Source organism: Lutra lutra, chromosome 1 (assembly GCF_902655055.1).
Source record: "Lutra lutra chromosome 1, mLutLut1.2, whole genome shotgun sequence".
Classification (NCBI taxonomy): Eukaryota; Metazoa; Chordata; class Mammalia; order Carnivora; family Mustelidae; genus Lutra; species Lutra lutra.
This window is the reverse complement of record NC_062278.1, coordinates 137934222-137943833: the sequence shown is the minus strand read 5'-3', so window position 1 is coordinate 137943833 and position 9612 is coordinate 137934222. Positions and strand designations below refer to the sequence as shown.

General features: G+C 39.3%; 1 pseudogene; it reads left to right on the top strand.

Annotated features, from left to right (window-relative positions):
• The first annotated feature begins 9268 nt into the window (after window positions 1–9268).
• LOC125089310 (uncharacterized) lies at window positions 9269–9387 on the top strand (annotated as a pseudogene).
• The last annotated feature ends 225 nt before the right edge of the window (window positions 9388–9612 follow it).

The following is a 9612-nucleotide window of genomic DNA, read 5'->3' as shown; positions in this document are numbered from 1 at the left end:
AGGACCCTGAGATCATGACCTGAGCTGAATGAAGGCAGAGACTTTAACCCACTGAGCTACCCAGGCGCCCCAGAGTGCTGGGTCTCTTAATCAAGCTGTTATATAGGCCCTTATAAAGAAAACCCAGATCTCATTCCAGAATAAAAATGGGGCTTTATCTGCAGAATTGCGGGGGAGCCTGTGTGGAGGTGGAGTGCCCTTGTCAGTTTTCCCATGGAACATCTTATCTACCACCAATAGTCCGGTTCCCAAAGCTCAGGGCTTTCCTCAGTTAGCATCACAGGACTTTAAAATGAGATATTTCTTTCTGCGGGTGTTGTTTTTAGCACACTATATGCACATCTCATTTAATCTTGCTGAAAGTTCTACGTGAAAGGTTGTATACTGTTATCATTCCCATTGTACAGATGAGAAAACTGAGGCTTAAAAGCTTATTTGTTGGAGACCACCCAATTAGTGATAAGGGAAGTCATAATTAGCCACATACCAGACCGTAAGTAAATTTCTTTATCCCAATACTTTCTTCATTTTTGCTTTTCCCCCTCCAGACCCTAGCAAAGGCTTTGCCAGAAAAAAAAAAATGCAAAGGAGATAGCAGAAGGCCCAGAGACAAAACTCTCTGGCATGCACCACAGTGAGTGCCATGATGGGTCAGACTCTATGCTTCCTGCTGGGCATTGCAGTGCAAACACTAGAGTCATAAAGGGCACATGGTGAAGTGGGATGGATAACAGGAGACATCCATGTCTGGTGTGGAAGACTATGGGGGAAGGACAATGAAGGGTTTTTGAGACATGAAGGGCTACTAGATCAAAATCTGAGAAGTTATCCTAACTTTCTTGTTTGGGTTGGGGCATCAGGGAAGATTTTACATTGATGTGAGACCATAGTAGCAAAAGTAGTAACAAACGGGAGGCCGTTTGTCATATGAATACGAGGTGGCTTGAGACTACAACACTGAGAGTGATACGGACTTGGGATCCTAGAAGATGGGGAGTCTGTCTTCATGTGGCTCCCATTGTCACTTTATCCACATACCACAAATCTGTCATTCCATAAGGGAAAGTCCCAGAACTATGTGGTGCTTGAGTCAGATGTGTCATATGCCCTCAGCTCAGTTCTCACTCCATTCAGCTGTGATGGGGGTTCTGGGCATGCCCGTGACCGTCCACCTCCGTCATCCAGCTCAGCATCTCTCTATTTTTCTGTCCTTGGGCTTTACCTGAAGCCAAGAAAGTATCTCAGAAGGCATGCGGTTGGCCCCTGGACATGAGGGGGTTAACACCCCTCTGAACAGCCCTCCACTAATGAGGAGTGGGTTTTGGTGGATATTTGCCCAGGCCTCTAGTCCTTGGAGGGACGATTCTGATGAACTTTCTATACATTTCCTCACAATTCCCCAGCTGGACTGAGCCCCAATTGCTCACAGCAATAACCAGCTTGGTAATGTACAGTTTATTACTTGTGCTAGTTGCCCATCTTACTCTCCCTGTTCCCTCATTCCTGCTTCCTGGGATCACTTCCCAAATAAATGACCTATATCTTACTCTTTCTTTGGCCTCTGCTTTCAAAGGAACCCACGCTGAGAGCTCAAGGTGGTTCTGTAGATTCTCTCCTTCCTACTACTTTTTACTGCCCCAACTTACTTTTCACTCTAATTTCTTAGTGGCAAATCCCATTTTAGTTCTGAAAAACCCCACAGCTACTACCAGTTGTGAGAGAAGCTGCAGGCAAGAATTCTGACCTAAAGAAAGGTAAAATTCACCCTAAATACTAACAGTCCCCCTCCACCCAATGAATGGATCAGTTAAAATACTCTCAGTTATTGGCTGTTGCCTTTAAGACCTTTATTGACTCTCACCAATGACAAGAGTTAACGACAGAGGTATTAATGCCTAAAGGTGGAGGTGACAAGTAAAACGTTTTAACTCTTGGAATGTCATCAGAGTGGATCTGTTTTCTTTATCCTGGAAGACACAGTTTTGGGATGTACCCCCAAGTAACTCTACATTCCAAATGGGGCCTTCAATGGGTATGGTGTATCTATAAAATGGAGTAAAACCCAGTGTACAGATATCATAGAGGGGCATTTTCTATGATAACTAATTGGGTTCCTATTTTCATTTCAATTCTTTAATAATGCGTTTATTTGAACTAAGTTGCCCTCCTTTCATTAAACCTAGAAGTAACTAAAAATGATCAATAACATGTTTGAGTGTCTCAGGTAGAATAAAATTATTATAATGATAGCTAATGAGTCGGGATAGTATTTTTATGTAGCAATCAATATCACCTCCCAAAATAGCTTCTTTTTTTTTTTTTAAAGATTTTATTTATTTATTTGACAGACAGATCACAAGTAGGCAGAGAGGCAGGCAGAGAGAAAGGAAGGGAAGCAGGCTCCCCGCTGAGCAGAGAGCCCGATGTGGGGCTCGATCCCAGGACCCTGGGATCATGACCTGAGCCGAAGGCAGCGGCTTTAACCCACTGAGCCACCCAGGCGCCCCCCAAAATAGCTTCTAAAGCACTGACCTGCATTGTCTTTGGGGCATGGTTGCTATTGCAAAAATTGAAAAAAAAATTGACAATATTAAACTCATGAACTTCTAAAAAGGTCCTATAATTCCAAGGCAAACAGGTAATAGTTTTGAGAAAATCAGCCCTTTTGAGTATCAAGAGCCTATATCTTTTAAGCACCGGCTTCCAGGACCTTGATCCAATGTTAAAATCATGAAAGGATCTATGATCAGTCAGAATAAGTGATTGCCTCCAGCCCAAATTAGATAATGTAGGCTGGTGAGAGAAAGAATCAGAAATGAAACAAAAATGGATCAAATGGTTGGAGGCTCACTGAAAAGGGGGCACCTCTATGCATCTTCATTCTCGTTAGTGGATGACAACACGGAGGACTGGCCATCCCTGGGAACTAGATGCAATTGTACAGATGGCAGAGAGGACAGGACCTGACACCAGGATGAGCACCTTCCCTCAATGCCATGACCTCCCACATCCCCGGAACTTAGCTATCAAACAAGAAGTATGAGGATGGGAGGAGAAGAATGTGTAATTGAATGGCTTTAAATCTGAATGGACAGATTTTGTGTTTTTCAATTTGGGGATATTTCTTTTAAAAGTTTGCCTTTCCAGTTTATCTCATAAAATCAGAAGATCTGGCAATACCAGGGACTCCTCTGGCCTGGAATTTTCCCACTGAATGTTATCTGCCCCCTTCCCCAACCTTTGTTCTCTAGTTCGCCCCAATCCCTACCACTCCTTAATGTCTTACACCTGGACCACTTCACTCTCTTAAATTATTAGCCTGGGGCCTGTAGGTATTTAAGTGCCTATCTTTAAGTTTAGAGGGCAAAATAAGGGAAAGGAGATGTGCAGAAGATATACATTTTTCTGCAGAATAGGATTATATATATCAGGTTAATTCTGTCGATGGAGTTACCACTTCGTGCCCACCAAAATCAGAGGCTGTTTTATCTTAAGCAGTCACTGCCTGCTTTTCTCCTAAAAAGATTGCCACCTTGACCCCAGGAGACTGGGAGAATAGAAGACTTCGTCCCTATTGGGTATAAGCGGATATAATAATAATAATTATAAACATATATATACACAGTACATATATGTGTCTGTATGTAGATGAATTAGTTCCCGTAGCACCTGGCAAGTTTGTCCATATCTTCGTACAGCAAAGCTTAGTTAGAGAAGACCCGACTTTCAAGTTACAATTATGAAAACAAAACTGGTTTCTTCTTAATTTTGTAGATACCAGGTTTGCATACAGCATTAGCCATTTTCCTGTACATTTCCATTAGTAATGTCTTTGCTGATTAGTTTTTTCTAAATTAGCATGTTTATCCATTAGCATATCAATATTGCTGCCAACCATCCTCTTAATTTTTAGTTTTCTTGTTGCAACAAAAATTTTTTTTTGCCAATAAAAGCAGGCATTTCTTAAAGCCTTAATTAACTCCAGCACAATTCCTTTTTGCTTCTTTAATAATAGTGTGTAATATTTACTAAGATTATAGATTTTGCCTTATTCAAAACCACCATTCAAATAAGCAAAATCTTCACATTTTCGGGTTTGGCATTAACACAGTCTCCTCTTGTCAAGAGTTTCCCTGAGTTCTGGAATGTTGGAAAGACTGTACATTTTCAAGATAAGCATCAAAGAAACTTCAAGGACAAAGATTCCATACGTAGAAGATTTTTTTTTTTTCTAAGTGATTATTGAAGCAACTCGGACTTTCAGGAACCATGTCAAAGGAAAAAGATGATGGTCCAAACTCGAATTCTCTTGGCCAAGTCTCTTTATCTGTATTATCCACCGCAAATAAGCAGAATTCTGGTTGACTCATAACTTTGATGTGTACAATTACATAAATTTAAAGTCACCTACATCAAATAAGTAACACTGTGTTTAACAAAGTACACAGGAAGCACGGTAAAATATATAGTCTGTTAAAAACTCCTGTCTACACTGTTATTCAAGGTAGGTTCTTTTGACTATAATGATTAAATATCTGCAATAATTTTTTTTCTGCTGAGTCTGTGGAGACTGTTAAAGTTATGCTTACCTAATTCTAAGCACTGTCTTATTAAGGTAAGTGCTAGTAATTATAAATCTTTACGTGTAAGTGTAGGGTTTTTTTTCACACCTTTCTGGTGATTAAGAAGGAAAAATGATGAAGAAGTTGATGATATTGATGACTGCATCTCACATACTGTTTGTGGGAGTGTAAATTGTCAGTCTTTCTGGAGGGCAATTTGGCAAGATCCCTCAAATGAGAATGTCCTTTGCCCTAAAAGTTCCACTTGTGAGAATTATTCCTAAGGAAATAATTGGAGAAGGCAGAGATGAATGTACAAAGATGTTTGCAGTCCCGTGGAAATGAAAACCAGTCTCAGTACCCAGCAATCAAAAATAGTTGAATAAATTGTGAAAATCCAAGCAACGGAATACTAGGAAGCCATAAAAATGGATTGGCTCAGTCTCTATATAAATTAAAATGAAAAGGTGATTAATTAATTTTGAAAGTTTAAATACAGTTATAGAATAATATACATAATATGGAACAGTAAGATATATTTATATGTGTAAACACAAAAGACTGTCGAGACATAAACTAAATCACTTAAATGGTTCATCTCTGCTAGTCCCATTATGAAGGCATTTTTGCTTTTTAATTTCATTTACCTCTCTATTGTGCAACGTTTTCACAATTGGCTGGTTTCGTTCAAGAATTGTCTGTATTATTTATTTATTATTTAGGGTTGTGTTCCAGCACTCAGACATTCACTTTTCTCTTTTCACCTTAATCTTCCTTTGGAAGAAGGTTCCTGTCGTGTGTCTCTTGGCTAAGTTCAGTGCCCACGCCGACAAGGGTGTCAAGACGTCTAGATCCTCTCTCTTTCCACCCAGGACTATGAAGAACACACATGACATTCTTTCTCCAGGGCTCGATGCTAAAGAGAGTTACTCAAGGGTATGGGAGGAGTTGGCTGTAAGGTTCACTGTAGGGGCGGAGGTGGTACGGAACCCCTGCTGTGGGTCCTGCTGTCCAGCTCTCGGAACATTCCTGGTTCTTGTCCATTTGTTAGATCTCCTCCTTTAGCCACCTGCCACTCTATGAGCCCTTGCTCTGCTTCTAGTTAATCTGTCTTTTGATGGCCATAGTCTGCTTCTGACTGATATGCCTGTTTTGTCTTATATGAGAAAACGAAACTGTGTTTCTATCAAATGAAACAAATAGCATGCACTATTTAGAAATAAATGCCAGAGCACTGAATAAAAAAGCAAGAGGGAGAACAAGAAGACAAAACGGAACCAAAAAACCCTTTTGACTTGAAATGAGTATAAGTGGGGGGCAACTAGGCCCATTATGATATGGACAAAAAACCCAAAAGTGAAAATAAAAGTCAGGGTGTGTGTAACCATGAGCATCTGATCAGTGTAATTAGTATATGTCAGGGAGTTCACCTCTGTTTTGCTTTTCATAAAATAAAACAATGACTTTAATATTAAGGGTTTAATTCTTATCGTTCACTGTGGATTTATTGAACTATGAGTCCCTTGAGGAGGCCTGGTTAATTTATTTCATATGGAAGAGGTATCTTCTGTATTGGAAGTATTGTATTTTATTCAGTTTTGAATTGCTAAACTATCCAGACTCGTATCTTTCCCTTACTAAGATGTGATAGATTCATGGAGTCACAAATAATAACGGCATCATAAACAAATAAGACTGAACTGGTTTATATCATGACTTCTCTAAGCTGAAGACATAAATGTTCCCTTTTTTGAATACCTGAATAATTCAAGTAAAGGTATTCTTTAAACTTTTCCAGTATTCATATCTAAGCACATAAAATATTTTCACAATACAAGTACATTTACCAAGAGCAAATGTTTAAACAAAAGAACCAGGGTTCTTAATGAAACACCCTCAGGAAAATGTTTAAACTTTGCCCTTAAGTTTACTTTGTTCACTAATAGGCTTCTATTTCGAGTAGAGAGTAGGAAGGGTAAGTTCAATGTGTTAATAAGAAAAAAGTAATAATATTTAATTAATTCTGGCTGAACACACATGGTTTAATATACTTGGCAATATCATTCCATCACATGATATGATAATTTAATGGAACTTTTTTATTTAAATTGCTGGCAAGTTTATGAAATTATAAAGCAAATAGGCCATGCACTTGGGTGTAATTGACTGTATAAATGTGTTTTATACTATACTGTTGGCAAATTAGCCAATCCCTGTCACGGAATCAATTATTATCTAGCTAAATTCCACAAACACAATAGCAGAAATATTGCATTTATACAAAAAGCACCATGATTGTTAATCTTACACTGTGCATCTTAAAGCAAGGCAATAAACATTTATACACTGGATAATCGTCTTAAGATAATGCCACTGCCAAATGATGCACATTTAAAGATTCCTTGTTGTTGGAGACAGTCGTTTGGGTTTTATTTGTGCTTGCCTTTCCGGATCAATGAAGAGGATAATGGAAGCTTCACTAGTTTGAGTCAAGGAGGGGTTCAGGCATTTGACCTGCGTTTAAGAGACGCACACTGCCCAAAGCCAGCATAACACAGTGCATGCCTACCTTGCTCTGGAGGCTTTCGAAATGATAACAGTGTCACGTGTTTAGACAGAGCTATCACTTTCAAAGTGCTGTCATGCACACTCTATCTTGTTACCTTTCCTAGTGAAAACGGTGGCATGAACGACCCAGAGAAGAACTCTGTTTCGTTCGCTTCTAGTCTGGCTTAATTTAGCACAGTTTCTTTGGACCAGAAAGAGGTTTCTTTCCTTTCCAGTTAGCCCTCCAGGGTTCCCAGCCGAGGCTGCTGCGAACTGTTTGCTGGGAAGAGCCTTGACACCAGCGTTTTGGATTCTGAATGGTCCAGGATGCAGCCGCGCTTGAGATAACTAACATTTTCGAAACCGCATCTAATGAGACCAAGTGTACCTTCTCCCAACCGTTTGCATGTACGCTTCATAAAAGTCTGTGAGGCTTACTTTTCTTATTTGATGAGAAAGCCGAGGCTTAAAGAGTCAGAGAGATTTATCCAAGACGATGCATAGAGAAAGAGACAGAGTACGAACATCCATCTCACAAGGGCTGATTGAAAACCTTTGCTTTTTGTGTTAAGACAAAAATCCTAAAAGCAAGACCCTCTTCCCATAGATGCTGACCAGAAACCAAATCTGCAGAAATAATGCTGAAGCTAAGTCAACAGGGAAACTTGTAAGCATATTCCTTACAAGAATATTTTTCTCCTGAAAGGGAGCACATTCTTTTTTTTTTTTTTCTGTTCAGCAGGGAGTAGATTTCTTTAAATATCCAGCTGAAGCGCGTTGCCTCCTCTTCATCTTTTTCGTATTAACTTGAATACATCTTATAATATGCCATTTGTTTTAATTGAGGTTTTCTGCCCTATAGTATTTGGACATTCCTTCCTTCCGGAAGAGTCTTTTGCCCTTAAGAGTTTCTTTCGTTGTTGTTGTTGTTGTTATTGTTGTTGTTGTTGTTTTTAAATGAATCAGTTTCTCCACTGCTCCCTTGGCTTCCTCCTCTTTAACCTTTGAATTTCTTCTGAGTCTTATTCTTACTCCTTTGTAGTAGTCAGCCATACTGTTTGGAGAGCTGCGTCTCCCAGAGATATGCTTTGCACACTGAGGTGGAGGAATGACAAAAGGGAGAAAAGAAACTTGCATTAAAATACTGAGTTTTCATTTCTACTGGGCTTTGTGGGTGTGTGATGTTCAATTAATATTTGACAATAGTGAAAAGCTTCATGCAAGTAAGCCTTGCCTCCAAGCTACAACTGTATTTAGTATAAGTGAATGCATTTTTAAAAAACTGAATAGCTTTTATCATGAGATTTACCCATCTTTAGGGTATCCAAAAGAGCCAGTAAACTCTTAAAAATCTGCAGAAGTCTTTCCCTACAAGATCTTTTATGAAACAAATATTTGTTGAATGGCAAAATTTGGCCCATGGCCACTTTCCATTCCTTGCTTCAGAAGAAATGGGAAGCATTGGGATATGGCTGTGACTTTTTATAATAAAACAAAGGTAGGTCTCAAGAAACTTCAAGAACAGTTACAGATGATGAAGCAGATTTTCCAACATAGTTGTTAGTTTAAAGGTTTAATAGCAAACATAGAGCAACTGTAAATTAATTTCTACATCCTTCTGAATATCCTTTTTGTAACCACTGGATGAAAGCAAATTATTTTCTAGCTTCCCTTATCCGCAGACTGAAAAATGTGAAAAATGATGGAAAGAGGAACAATGAATTTTACCACCTCATCAATAAACATTTCAGATTTGGACAACAATATTTTTCCTAAAATACCAGGGAGAGCCGTGGCGATGAGGATCACAGCCTCAACCATAGAACTTTCATCTTTTTCTTGCTGACATAATTCAGACATTCGTTCAATAAATACTTGTTGACTTGTTTAGGATTTTTGCTATGTGAAACATTTAGATCCTGCAACTGTGTTCTTAACCAAATGACCGGCGGGTGAGTGAGTGAATATCCAGCCCCCAAATCTATGGGTGTGGTGTGTGTTCCCCTGGACATCCCCAAATCGTCTTAGCTTCAACAACTCCAGACATATGAAAACTCCACAGAGTCCCCCTAAAACTGGCTCCTCGTTTAGTAGCATTTATCTCCTTGGGAGAAGCACAGCTACCCAATCCAGAAATCTAATTTAGAGACCCAGGCTAGATCGCTTCTCGGCCTTTTGGCTAAGATCATGTGTAGTATCTGTTCTTATCAGTTTAGAGACCCAGGCTAGAAGTTGTAAAGTGGTCTTGAACCCCTCTGTGTAAATCAAAGAACCCACCAATCAGTGTATCCTTAACAACTACCCATCCTGCTTCAGAAACACCTCTTCTCCCTCAATTTCACAGTGGTTAGTTCTGCCATTTATGATTTCTCAGCCCTAGCTTATACAAGTGGTCCCCTAACTCAGTGCAGCAAGTCTGATTCTTCCCCAGGTCATTCTCCATGTGGTCACTAACTTGTTTTTTACTGGAAAACTAATCTTATATGTCATTCTTCTGCTCCAA